This window comes from Zeugodacus cucurbitae, chromosome 2 (assembly GCF_028554725.1).
Source record: "Zeugodacus cucurbitae isolate PBARC_wt_2022May chromosome 2, idZeuCucr1.2, whole genome shotgun sequence".
NCBI lineage: Eukaryota > Metazoa > Arthropoda > Insecta > Diptera > Tephritidae > Zeugodacus > Zeugodacus cucurbitae.
In genome coordinates this window covers 64,720,069-64,735,265 of record NC_071667.1, presented here as the reverse complement: position 1 = coordinate 64,735,265, position 15,197 = coordinate 64,720,069, and the positions used below count along the sequence as shown (strand labels likewise).

The 15,197-nt window shown below is 34.8% G+C and overlaps 1 protein-coding gene across 4 annotated transcripts in view; it reads right to left on the bottom strand.

The window, feature by feature from the left end:
* LOC105218430 (tRNA:m(4)X modification enzyme TRM13 homolog) overlaps positions 1-15,197 on the bottom strand; it is a 793,174-nt gene that overhangs the window by 340,946 nt on the left and 437,031 nt on the right. For all 4 annotated transcript variants that reach the window (XR_008469969.1, XR_008469970.1, XR_008469971.1 and 1 more), the window contains one exon: positions 5,031-5,391. The gene's annotated coding sequence lies outside the window, so the exon portion shown is untranslated. The remainder of the gene's footprint in view (positions 1-5,030; positions 5,392-15,197) is intronic.

Sequence of the window (15,197 nt, the reverse complement as noted above, 5' to 3'; positions counted from 1 at the left end):
TTTTGACCGAGTTGTTCAGCAGTGATTCCAAAATAGTCACTAGACTTTCTAAACACACAAATAGGGGATGTCGATCAATAAAGCTTCGGTGTTTTATTGAATTGATTGCGAATCCACAAATGTCGTGTGACTTTTAAAGAAGCCACCACTTTGCAAGTGTCTTTTGGTATATAAAGGTGGTGATTCCATTACATTCTAACATTGTAGAAAACTGAACAGATCGTTCATAAAAAAAAATTATTAAACTCATCACTAAACACTTTTACACGCTTATTTTAAGTAATTATTAAGATGGTTTGCCCCAAAACCCGAAGTTTCTTTGCAATTTCGAATTTACAACAATTTCGACCGGTTATTATGGCATTTTTGGCATGTTCCAGCGACAAGTTAATGCATAAAAACAATTAACAAAATTAAATGCTACAAATATCAGGTTAAATTCCATTAGCATGTAACCACCCGTGCATGGTTGTATGCGATCGAGAGTCATATGTAGTATGTACAATAATAACAATAATAAATCCAGAATATTTCTATTTGCCATTTCATTTCATGTACATAAGTATATTAATCACAGTGCCAAATTGACAAAAAAAAATGAAAACAATAATAACACATATTAAAATAAACGAAACAATTAAGTGCAAAAAAAATTAACAAAAACCAAAAACAAAAACAAGAACAGGCAGAAAAAAAGCAACAACAGCAACAAATGTGCGAAAAAGATTATATCTTTGCTTTTTTAACAAGTTGTGCGGCGAATAAACTGTGGATTGCAAGGTCAACTGCACAACTGCAGATGAAACACTAAGAATATATTAAATTGTGTATTCAAGTTCACAAACAAAAGCTAGAAGCAACAACAACAATCTAAATCAATTGACTAAGATTTTAGAACAATCTTGTTTTTGCGGACAACATTCGGCCATTTTTTTTTTTTGTGGGATGCTGGCATTTTGACAGACTTCATTTGTGATGCTCGTGTGAGACTCGTGTGTTAATTATTTAATTTAAATGAAATTTCGGCATTTACTCGTTTTGGCGCATTTATTAGGTGAATTTGGATCGTAACAGAAAAAAAGCAACAAGAACAAAAAAAACAAAAAATAATAATAACAAAAATATTTAACATTCGAAAATAAAAAATTAAAAAATTACAACAACAATAAACACAAAAACAACAACAAATCCCACAAAAATTTCATGATCATCATTACAAAATTTAGAAATTAAAAATCTCCAAAACAACAACAACAATGCCGTTAAATTACATAAATTGTGTAAGTGACACTTACGCCATTACATAATCAACACCAATTCTATACTTAATAAAAATCGTCAATATATATGTACATATATGCATATATAATTAAATACTTTGATTATTTTTGGCTGCGTTTCAATTGAAAGTGAATTGAATTGAAATCACTTTTACTTCGCGCGTGAATTCGTTTGATAATTCGCTGATTGTTTTTATTATTGTTGCGTAAACCGTTTGCGTACAATGTCCGAAAAAGTCGCACACGATGCGCTCGCTCATTCACACACACACACACCCCCCTTGTAAGTGAGTGTTGTAAAGTCGCACTGGGGATAATTTTAAAATGAAATGTGTGCGATTTCGGCCTGAAAAAGTAAAAATACACACAACAACAACAATCACGAAGAAAATAACAACAATTACAAATCAGACAGCAACAAAAAAATGCCAAAAAAGGGGGTAAACACATTGTGCTGACGCTGCAGCCAGGCCCCTTGTCGTCGACCTTTGTAAGCTTGGAAAACGGTGTGTGTGTTTCACGGTGTTTGCGGTGTTTGAAGCTTTCTGGTGATTTACGCAAATAAACAATGCATAAAACTCGCACCTGCGGCGTGGGTTTTCTGCGCCCACAGCTTGAACTCCGTGTGCTGTCGAAGCATTATCTAACAGCCTGGCAATGGCATCCAGGCTTAAGGTCTTTAACTTACATTTCAACTTCTATAATCATTTGAGTGTGTATCTAGTGAATTTGCTGGAGAATTATATTAGTTTAACACTAAGACCTTTACAAATTACAAAAATTACAGTGGCACTTCTCTTACTCGAATCACCATAATCCACAAAAAAAACTTGAACTTAGAGAGACTTCAAGTTATAGAATTTTATTTAAAAAATAAGTTTTTCAAAAAACTGTAATTTATAGATTTATATACAGTTTTAATTATTTACTCGCATAAGGTTTTATTTAAATACTTCAAAATATGTATTCTGTAATTTTATTTGTTGCAGTTTGCTATTGTTTGGCTCTTGAAATTGTATATATCATGCCTTCGTTACATGATTTATTCAATCCATAAGTGTAATTCATAGTTTTTGTTCGCCTCCATACGATATAGAAGGACTCTTAAAAAATCTGCCTCGATGGTAAAAAAGCTCGATTTATGGAAGGAAATTTCTATGAAATTTGATTTCTAAACCCTATTTTCAATTCAAAAATTCGAGTTATGGCGAACTTCGAGTTATGGAAGTTTCACTGTAATTTAATTGAGTTTGTGTGTTAATTCGATATGATGTTGCCCGAGACATGGAAGGCCCTACACGATTTAAGACTGAAGGATTGGTGATTTTCACTAAAGGTTTTGTCATTTAATGAGTGACCCGAAAACCCCTGAGCAACGAGTTTTTCTGATGAGGAATGGATTCGGATCCAGTGATCCCAAAACCATAAGGTACACATAATAAAATCACTAGGACAGAACAAAATTGTTTTATGTACACAGCCACATCAATTGATCATCTAAAGCAACGACAGATCGTGATAAAAGGATGGATCTGTCCTCTTAAAAGTTAAAGATTAATATCATTAATAAATCATCAATGGATCCAAAAATGAATCAAAAGTGAACAACAGATATTCTATTGGAGATCATAGACAAATTTAATAACAGTGATTGACCATCACAATGAAAATTGTTATAATTGCATTTCAATAAAGGTTTATGAGAACGCCTTTCGTTTCAATGTCAAACAATTGAATAAACATTTTAATTGAATATGAAATGAAACATATTTTATGAATTTACAGAAGTTTGCAATATTGTAAGCGTTTTGTCATTAAATTTGAAGGAATTCTGCATTATATTTAGTCGTAAGTGGACTTATAACCCCAAAGATGGGTTGAACCTTTGGAGCAACAGCGACACTTAAAGAGGTCATCACATGTTAAGGGTTAAAAAAAATTTAAATTAAATAAACACGTTAGAATACGGTAGTAAAGTGATTTTGAGAAATTCGAAGTCTCAGTTGGCAGCTGGAAACTTCAAATTTTCTATAGCAAAAAACTAAAAAAAGCAAATTTCGCAATTTTATTTTCATTTTTATAATTAATGAACCGAGGGACCTCAGAAACCAATAAATATTATACTACATTTTATTCCTAAGCAGAAAATAAGAATATTTTTGACAATGAGTACTTATAAATTGTAGACAAAGTTGTTTACCTTTGAACAGCACATTAACCAAACGACGAAAAAATTTAACCTTTCAAACCTGTGGAAAAAACTCTAACACCTTCGTAATCTCTAACAAAACTTTGAACGAAGATACGGTTCCAGTAGTATTTGGGGAAAAAGATTCTGTAAAGCGAAACTAAGTAAGACGGTACAATAGTGTTAAAAGAGAATGGAGTTCATCTCTGCCTGCTTGTCTAGAGAGCTTGTCTTCATTTGAAATTTTAAATTTACATGAACTTGTCAAATAAATAAATGACTAGAATGCAATGGTAGATTAGACAAAATATAACTGATAAACTTTTCTAAGCAAAACAATTTAAGAGTTCCGGTTTCCGAAAGCACATGTCTAAGAGCTGAATTTGTGCATAAAAGGTCTCAGCTTCTTCAAGAGATGTAAATTATGTATGAAAGTTATTACTTTATAAATATATTTCAACATTTGTACGCCAACATTAGCATCGATCACACGGCACTTAGTGCTTTTAGTCTGCCGTTCTGCTCGAGCATGTCGTTGGCCTGTCTTCTCCATGATTCATGGGACTTGTACGCAAGTGCCTTTCAACCTGAGCGAGTGCTACGCCGTCGCATTATTCTGCAACGCTTGTTGCAATTAATATATGCGCGCGCACACACACACACACGCATACCCGCTAAGTCCAAGTTATGCAGACCGGCATTTATCTAACCAATTTATAAATGGCACACAAACAACAGCAACAACAACAACACGCAAATAACAAATATTATGGAGTGAAAAAAGCAACAAAGAATTAAATTAACTCGCACACACCTAATCCTCTAGCAAGTCGGCTAGCTAGCTAACTAGTCAGTGTTCATGCTACTTTTTAGCCAACCAACTCGAGCTCAGAGTGTACCCTCGCCCGCTGTCGGGCGAGTCGCAGTGCGATTACCATTGGTAACATTCTTATGTATGTGGACTTAATTTCAATTTTATAACACGTTCTCATGGTCAACATGATACTTTTATTATTGACAGTTGGCCACCGTGCCCCGCATCTGCTCCCCTTTGAACTACGATCTTCCAGCAACCACGCTTGCAGCGCCACCACACAACTCCGTTGCATTTCAGCCATTTTGCGTTTATATAACTGTGATTCTGCGCATACACATGCGAATGCGAACATATATAACGGCAACTGCAATAGCAAGACCGACAGACAGACAGACGGACCAGCAGCCACGGCATGCACGCTGCCGGTGCACCCCCGCACTCCACACCCCTACGCCATGCGTTGAGCAGTTTATTTCTGTTTTCCATGTCGTATTTTGCATGAAATTATTATGTTTTTCAAATGAGGAGGAAACAATTCCAATGTCAAGCGTTCACGTTGTTCATTGTTGTTGCTGTTGTTGTTGTTGTTGCTGTTGTTGTTGTTGTTGTTGTTGTTGCTATCGTCATTGTTGCTGATGCCGTCGTCTAAAGTGTGTCTCGCATGTGTTTTAAATTAGAAAATGCTCTAATTCGCAATGCTACCTACAATTCAGTGAGTAACATAAATCATTCCATCAATGCTTACCTATTTACAGCCACGGACATTGCGATGAGGTCATCTCGCCAATTTGAAATGTCTGCTTTTGACGTGCATCCCAGTTGCTACCGTGTCACGGCTACTGCTGATTCTGAGAGCAGTCTCAGTGCGATCATCACGATTTTCGCCAACTTTCGTGGCAATAAATTACAATTTTCAATTGTTCAGTTACAGTTCTGGAGCAGTTGTGATGGACAGTTGGACATTAAGTGCGGTTAGTGGGTGTAATGGTTACATTGGTGGCACTTTCTTTAGGCTGCCTGGTCGCTTCTGATGAGGTAAGAGTGCTCAAATGAAGCTAAGTGGGAGCATACATTGATTTGTTGGTTTGTGAATAACAGTACAGTTGCTGTATATAAAGAAAGAGAGACCAAGAGTCTGTTAATGATATCTATTATAAGAAATTTCAATCAAAATAGATAATTATTATTATTAATTTCGTTCGAAGAACAATTCAAGATTAATAAAGATAAATCATACATTATCGTTCAAATACCTTTTCGCACAGGAGTTAATTGAACAATTAACCGGAGTTTGCTCGATTAAAGCGCTGATTTAGACCAATTTACCATACAAAATTGGCTGTGCGAATAGGCTACAAAAGCTCTCCAATAAGCTTATTGTAAAGTATTTCTTACGAAGGGGTGTGACTTCGATAACATATTTTTGGTATACGCCTAATTGCATGCTACTGATTATCTTTAATAATTTACTTACTCCCACTTTTGCTTGGTTAAATATAAAGTTTGACTACATTCTATTCTTTTAAAATGTCAACTCTCTCCTGATATCTTATAAGTATCACAACCTCTCGAATTAAGTAATTTAATCGGGGAGAGAGGCTGACATTTAAGGGGAATTAAGCATTTTTTCTTACTGAGCAAAGACTTCATCCTATATAATTAAATACGAAAGCCAGTAAAGTGAGGGCTCCCTTTAAAACCCGCGAAGGCTACTAATCTACTTAATTACTTCGAAAATCAATCATGTATAGAATCATAAAAAAGATCTTCTAAAGAAAAAATAATTTGGGAATTATACATTCTGGATACATTAATCCCCGCTTAAGTGCTCCTTCTTAACATGCAAGACTTTTGAGACACTTAAACGGGAAAGGCACTTAAGGGGTTACATGGGTTTCGTGGATTCAAAAAATCGATTTTTTGTTTTTTTAATTAATTTCTTCAACATCTCAAGAATATTATCCTAAATTTTAAAGTCGATCCGTATAATAGTTTCGGAGATACAGACTTTGGAAGGTGTATGCTCCAAGTCAGGTATTATTGTTACTCAAAACTTTAAACGCGTTTTCCTCGGAACCGTGTTTTCAAAGTCGGTTGTCAAATTTTCTCGAAAACTACTTAACCGATCTTGATAAAATTTTGCACAGCTGTTCGAGATACAATTTATTTTTATTTATTTATTTTTATTTTTCAATTACAACTATTAAAAAAAAATTGTCAAGTAAATTTCACCGAAATTTTTATTTTTTTGGAAAAATGTCAGCCAAAATTCCAATTTTTACCTTTTTTGACTTTACTTCGTTCATGATCTTACCTACAACACTTGATTTTGTTTTTTTAATTTGGGCGGACGCACCTTTTTTCCGAGGGGTCACCGGAAATGACGTCGCAATGGAGGAGTTTTAATTTTTTTTTTTAATTTCAGAAATTATTCTTTAAATCAGAAAAAAAGACAGAAAAAAGTTTGAATTAAATAAATAATTTTTTACTTTAAAAAATTAAAATATTGAAAATAGTCCATTTTTTACGCGACAAAAGCTATGTAACCACTTAAACGGGGGGACTTAAGCGGGGATCACTGTATTTTTATTTTATGATTTTTCCGAGTTCGTGAACCGAAGAGTATAACCGAATGTGGAAAGACATAACTTATTACATTATAATTAACTAATTACCAAATAAGTACTTAATTATTGACAAATTAAACCCTATAAGGTGATAGGAATATACCCCCTATATATAATATATCCCCGATATCAAGACAAAATAATTGAACTATAGATTCATATTAACTTGAAAATCTTATGTTTCGTTGTTGTAGTAGATATAAGTAAACCTTAAACAGCCTTCAGATGCTAATTGTTCAGCTGAATTGCGTAGGTATGAACGCCCAACGAATTAAGTCATAACTAATTGGCTTAGTTAATTGATCTGTTTAAACTAGTATTAAATTCTGCGCTAAGACCGACAGAGAAGTTGTCTTCCCTCACTATTTAAAGCAATTTAAATGTTAAAGGAGGAGGAGTTGCAATAGACCTCTGTCAATTATGTGATTAGATATTAATTACGTAGTTGTTAATGTTGTCATATACTTCGATTGATTGAGAGCAAATACTACACTTACTACTGCTATCAAACTACCGACTTTCGATTCGAATTTTAGAAATACATTTTTTCGCTCCGAATATCTTATTTTAATGTTCCAAGGACTGAATTGCATATCAACGGGACTGGGATAAAAACCAATTAACTAAGAATCCGACAAATTTAAACGAATTGTACAATATGTTATGTCAAAACCCTAGTCTTATGGTGTTAAATAGACCTGGGATTCCATTTCAATGACCTCAAAAGCATTAGGAGCACATATTAAGGACCCCAGGTTGAAAATATTTTTTTTGGCTTATCGTCTGCGGATACCAGAGTTTGGGTCCGAGGAAATTGGGGATTTTTATTATTCATATAGAGTTAAGATGATAATGCTCGTATTGTATTTGATCGGCTTTGATGGTGGGTTTGAAACCTTTGCTAAATCGATATAAAACCCATTTGTCTTGCAATTTTTACCGAAATCAGCGAAAGTAACCGTAGTACAATATTTAATTCCCCTCCATCCTCCCCGTCATCAACCAGTAATCTGTGCAAATAATCTTGTGCAAACACATAAAAGAAAAATTAAATTAAAACTGATTGCGAACGGCAATAACAACAATGTAATTGACCTCTTTCAATGCAACATTGCAATAAGAAGAACAAGAGACATACAGAGCAAAATAACAAATAAAGCGAGTATTAATAAAAAAGCAGAGCAATATTAATGCGTATCTGTGTATGTTTGTGTGTGTGTATAGCGGAGATTACGCGCATCGGCGACTGGCACTGGCACTGACAGTGGAACTGTGCACTGGGCGCTAGGCGCTTGGTGCCTGGGCTGATAAACAGGCGCAGAGACACAAAAATCAAGCAAACATACATATCTACATACTAGTTTACACTAACCGACGGCCACTCGAGATAAAGGCAGCTTTATTTAATACAATTAACGACTGTAAATGCAACAACAACAACAACTGTAGGAAATGCGGCGGGTGGAATTGAACAAGCCATGCAGGGTTTACAAAAAGAAAATATGAAAAAATAAAAATATTAAAAAAAAAATAAATGACAATATAAAAATTTAATAAAACTGCACCGCTGATTGTGAACAAGCGCGAACGCGACCCCTCAGTTCCGCGATTTCGCGTCGCCCGCAAAAGTGCAAGAACAACAATGAAGTGAGAAATCCGCATTAACGCAGCGATAGTGAGTGCATTGAACCGCCTGCGCAGATAAAAGTGCGTAGTTTACTTATTGCGAACACCAACAAACACAAATATATATAAATATATATGTAAATATATGGTGTAAATATTTGTGAACCTATAAGAAATGAGGCACTGTGGTTGCTTACCATTAAACTTCCGATGGAATACATACAAACAATTTTCAATTTCGATGCTCAAAAACCTTAATATTTGAACGACAAACACACACATACAAATATACAGACAACGGCTGTTCCGGCTATCAGCGAATTTGGTCTAGATTTCAACAAACTTAGCACTCATACACACACAAACACAAATATACATATAGATATCTGTAAGTTTATACATGTATTAGTTTTTATCACATTCACTTGTTCGTTTGATCATGAAATTAGCGACCGCACTCGCCAACACAAAGGTCATATTCATAAACCGCAACGCGCGTAAACTAGACCCAATTTACGTAGTTGCTGGCATTTGTGTGGCACAAACATTGGCGGCATGGACGTACACAAATCAGCTGTTAGAAAAATTACACAAATTATTTCATTTAAGTGAAATTGAATGAAATTCATTGGGGGAAGACACAAGTGTAAGCGCTTTGAAGGCAACGGCGCTCTCAATGTATGAATTTGCAAGCATTTTGTCGTTTTGGGGTGCGGATGACCCTCAGTGGGGGTGGTCGCAAGGTTAAACGAGATTATTCGCGACCCATTACAAATGCTGACATCAAAGTTATCCCTGTGCACTGGCTCAAATGTTGATAAAATGCAGTTTTTCAAACGTGCTTATTGAGGGACTTGTAAATATGTTAATACAAGTTCGTACTTGTATGGACCTAAATACATTTTTAGTGCACTTAGATTGATAGGGTGGTCCGAAAACATATTTTTGTTTTCAAAAAAAAAGTTTCTTCATATTTTGTAAATCCTTAACATTTTTTTAATAAAAAAACTACAAATATAAAATATAATACCATACCAAAAAAAACAACACTGTTCTACAGTTATTGACATAAAGCAACACCCATAAATACCAATAGTATTTCCAGAAAGTCTTCAAGTTCACACTTAAAACGCAACCTTGCACTTCAACTTCAACCCAACTACAAATCTAGAAGAAAATATTATAAGGAATCATACACCCGTATTGCGAGTGTCGACTGGCTAGATAAATGACTACTGAGCGATTGTCGATTGTCGATTGATTGTAAATGTCGATCAATCGCTCAACCATCGGCTGTGAATGTTTTTCAATCGGTCACTTGTCGACAATATTTCTCCAATCGTTAGAAAATTTTGAATTTTGTCGATCAAGTTACACAATAGCAAAATAAAATATAATCGACTAGAATCTATTATACTGCTACTCGACACTCGAAATAGGAAGGTAAGTTCCATTAAAGAGAACCACTAATTTTAAGCACAGTATGAATGATCTGGTACTTAAGTATTTGGTCGATAGCTCGATAATGCTTAAGATCTCGTTTAAAGTTGTCTACTTAGTATGAACTTATTAAAGAAAACTTATATAAAAGAAAAAGTTGAAACCTATCCTAAAGCAAAATCAAGTTCAATAATCATGTTGAGACAAAATAAATGGAACTTTTTGAATAGAGTAGAATTTCTTCATCTTAAAAATATATTTCCAAAACTCATCGAACCCATAATTGGTCCATACTTTTAAAAATGTATAGATGGAGCCAAAAAAGCCGTCCTGTTGGAACCACATATTGTCCAAGTCCATATCAACAAATTCCGACGAAAAATATTGGATTATCATTGAGTAGTAGCAATTCAAATTCACAGTTAAGTGCCAGTCTTGATCATCACTGAGCAAATACGTCCCAATGCCGCCACCGTCCCATACACGGCACAAAACCGTAATTTTTTCGGGATGCAATGGTGACTCAAGGAGTACGTGCGGATTTCTGCCTGACCAATAGCGCTTATTTTGCTTATTGCCGAAACTATTCAGCCAGAAATGAGTCTCATCCCCGAAATGAGCCCAATTCCCGAATATACGGCGATTGTGGTGGTCAAGCGGCTTCAGTTGTTGCGTCAATTTGATCTTTTCGCAAAATTCGCCACAACGTCGTCATAGAGATGACCAACGCTTGAGAATTTGGGTCTTCCTCAATTATTGCGCTAGCGCCAGAGAATATTTATTCTCGGGCACCTGTTTGTTTCCACTAGATGCTCAATTGTTGATCTGACAGGACGATTATGACGACCATAAATTTGACGTATGCGCACTTAAAGTTGAGGCGACTGACTCCGAATTTCGGTAGTAAATTTAAAAAATTTTGACTAGTTGTTGGATCGTATAGCTTTCCATTATGAAGTGAAATGTCAAAAGAGCGGAAAAATATGGCGTTGTTCACTGTCCCTATTGGTCTACTTTTTTAGCGTCCCTTTTGAAAAACCCTTTATAAAGTATAGAACCTTTTGAGAAAGCAAATATTATCTAAAATGAAATCTTAACACAAACAGACAGGAAATTTCTTTCAAAGGTTTAACAAACAATTAAAAAGTATAAAAAATAAAAAAAAAACAATGAATTTATTATACTCTCGCAACAAATGTTGCTAAAGAGAGTATTATAGTTTTGTTCACATAACGGTTGTTTGTAACACCCAAAACTAAACGAGTGAGATATAGGGTTATATATACCAAAGTGATCAGGGTGAAGAGTGGAGTTCAAATCCGAATGTCTGTCTGTCCGTCCGTCCGTCCGTCCGTCCGTCTGTGCAAGCTGTAACTTGAGTAAAAATTAAGATATCTTGATGAAACTTGGCACACTTATTTCTTGGCACCATAGGAAGGTTGCTTTCGAAAATGAGCAAAATCGGACCACTGCCACGCCCACAAAATGACGAAAACCGAAAACACATAAAGAGCCATAACTAAGCCATAAATAAAGCTATGGAAATAAAATTTGGTATGAAGGATCGTACTATGAAGGAGAATATTTGGATGTAATTTTTTGGGGGAAGTGGGCGTGACCCCGCCCCCTACTAAGTTTTTTGTACATATCTCGCAAACCAATAGAGCTATATAAACCAAACTTTCTGCAGTCGTTTTTTTTAGCCACTTCCGAATACAGTCCAAAAATGAAAGAAATCGGATCATAACCACGCCCACCTCCCATACAAAAGTTAGGTTGAAAATTACTAAAAGTGGGTTAACTCATTAACAAAAAACGTCAAAAACACTAAATTTCACATAAGAAATTGCAGATAAAAGCTACACTCAGATTTTTTTACAAAATGGAAAATGGGCGTGGCGTCGCCCACTTATGGGTCAAAAACCATATCTCAGGAACTACTACAGGACCGATTTCAATGAACCTTGGTTTGTAATACTTTCCTTACATACCAATGATATGTTGTGAAAATAGTCCAAATAGGATCACAACCACGCCTACTTCCCATATACCAGAACTCTGAAGTCGATCTGAATCGCTTAATTTAGAATATATAAAGTAAGCACCAGTGAAGATATAGGTGCAGAACTTTGCACAAATACCATAGGTTTTTAAGGCCCCATATATCGAACACGAGGACTTCGGTGTTTCTAACCTAATATTAGAGTTTCCAAATTTCAATGGACTTTATACAATATACATATATGACGAATATGTAGGTCAAATTGCGTATTATATAATATAAATAAAGTTAAATATATAAAATGCGAGAGTATAAAATGTTCGGTTACACCCGAACTTAGCCCTTCCTTACTTGTTCTTCAATTAACTTTGATTGCAAAAAAAAAAAATTAAAAATTTGAAAACTTTTTCTCTCAACTTGCATTCGTACCACCCATTTTCGAAATGTAAATAAATGGTAGCAGCCTGGCCTAGCCTCAGTGCACATATCGTATGAGCAACATTGAACTTGATCGTTCAAAAGGTGTTATGCGTTTTTCATATGTTCAATTTACTGCTTCACTTGCCTATTATTACTACAGCTATTGTTAGTTATTGTTGTTGTTATTGCATTATCTACACCCATACACACACACACATGAGCGGCATACATATAGAATACATACATACAAAGTGACTTTGAGCGTGTCGCAGCCGTGTAGACAATGTCGTTGTTGCGGACGTCAAATGATCGTATAACGTCAATTGATTACTCGTTTGTCGGCAACAACAACAAGAACAATAATAATAACAGCAACAACAGCAAATATGTTCTATAGAACACTACAAATTTTGTTTATTTTTCTTATCAACACCGCCAGTAAATCAAAGTACATACTCGTACATATCTAGAAGTATAGGTATGTATATGTATATTTGTATTTGTATTATTTTTTCCAATTAAGTCTCAATAAAGTTAGGGGCACGAAACAGGTTGTAAAAGAATTGATAATTTATTCGTTGGTTTGCTTGCAGTTCTTAGCTTATAGCTTTTAATTGCACCGTTTGTTCGTTTGCTAGCGAGACTTGCGAAATGTGTAGGCTAATGAGTCTATGTGTCTATGTGCGTTGTACACGAGTGTGTTCTCCACTTTGTTAGACTTGCCAAACTTCTCGGCAATTTGTGTTGCCCACTTTTTTTTCAGACACTCCCTCTTTATTATTTTTATTATTTTTTATTTTTTTAATTTCACTAATCCTTATTATTTATTAATATATTAGTCAAAGAATTATTGAGGATATGTTCGAAGCTTCTGCCTACAAACATAGAATTAATTCTACAATCACCCTGGAACACCGATGTTTATGCTTTCAAAAATCTATCTGAAATATTAGGTTGGCAAATATCTCCCTTCCGCTTTTTTGCTCTTTATTCAATGCTCTTCGGCTATAACCGGCTAAACGGTTGCAACGCCAATCACATACATAAAAAGTGTTACAGTGATCGGATTTCAAATATGCGCCGTTTCGTTCGATAATCTGTTTCCATCTAGACGGCAAGTTCATAATACCTCGTTGTAGAAGCCCCCTCCTTATTTACGAGGAACTCGGTCAGCCACACACACAAGCCCCCCAAAGAGGCTCCAACTCTACACCACCAAAGGCGTTCTCCATGGACAGGAACAGGTGGTAATCACTTGGCGCTATGTCCGGTCTATATGGTGGATGCGATAATACCCTCCACCCGAGCTCCCGTAGCTTCTGACGAATCATCGCCGTGATGTCGTTTTCACCCGCTCTGAATCGTCGAAACCATTCCTCCCCAGTTCGAAGTGATAGAGTGCCCCAAAACACCATAAATCTTACGGAACGTTTCTCTAGCGGATTTGACTTTAACGAAGTACAACTTTAAAATAGCCCGAATTTCGGCGTTAGTGAACTCCATGTTAACAATTCTACTGTTAAACTGTTAAACGCAATAGCGTCGTTTTGTAGGTTATGTCAAGACCTTTCAAAGCTGTATTGCCAGATACGAGCTCTGTAGCACTTTCTACATAGCCGCGAAATTCAAAAAACAAAAAAGCGGAAGGGAGATATTTGCCAACCTAATACATTAGAATCTCTGAAAGATATAGGTTTTTAAAGAATACTTCAACTAATATATAACATGTGTAGTTTTTTGATCTGATCAAAACCCATAATAATCATTGAAATCCTTCTTTATATAAATATACTCAATAATTAATAATACTTAGTTCATATTCTATGACTAAATAGCTACTCGTTTGACCACCAAGATTGGTTTTTGGTTTTTTAAGAATATTTAGATCGATTTTAATTTTTAGGCTTGAACCAAAAACATAATCTCATGTTCAAATGGTCAATTAGCTGAGACACATAATAAAATTTACGCACAGGAGTTAATTGACCAGTTAATTGGCCATTGATCGATTAAAGCGCTGATTTAGATCGATTTACCATAAAACAGAAAGATCTTATTTTACTAAGCCATAATTTTTTAAGTAATTCTGTAGATACGTCGGAAGGTTCATGTTCCATAAAATGCAAAGTTTTTGTACAATTCCGTAAAAGGTAATGGTTCACTTTTTTCGGCTTTGTTATTCGTTAATATTAAAATTGTTAAACTTGTAATTTGAAAAGTTCTTGCTTGAAAATGTATGGATTTCAAGTTCGAAAAGTGAGAGTGTGGTAGTAAAAAAGTGCGAGTGTATTACAATTTTTCACTTTTAGGAACAGCAACAAAAATTGTTAACAGCTGATCGTTAATTGAGTTGTCGTTTGTGTGAAAGGCAAAAACTTATTTCTGAATTATAATCTAAGTCTATTAAATTAATAGGACTAATTTCTTTAGTGTACTCAATTTAGCTGAAACAAGTTGATACCTTTCTGAACAATTAATTAATCTTGTAAATAAATTTTAGAGTAAATAAAGTGGATAAGAACATGACCCACAAATGATTTATTATTATAAAAAGTTTACATCCGTAATTTTTGCTTACAATTTCAGTTTCTTTTCACCGTTAGCGACAATTTGACAATAAATTTCTTGACGTTTAAGTACCAATTGAGTAATTAGTTAATTGCTCTATTACATAGTAAATTGAAATCAATTAGGTAATATTGCCAGTAAATTCACTTAATCGATCAATTAGAAATCTGTTTGAATATGTTATAACTTGAATGGCACAAGATAGATCGTGACAAAGATTTTATGGCAT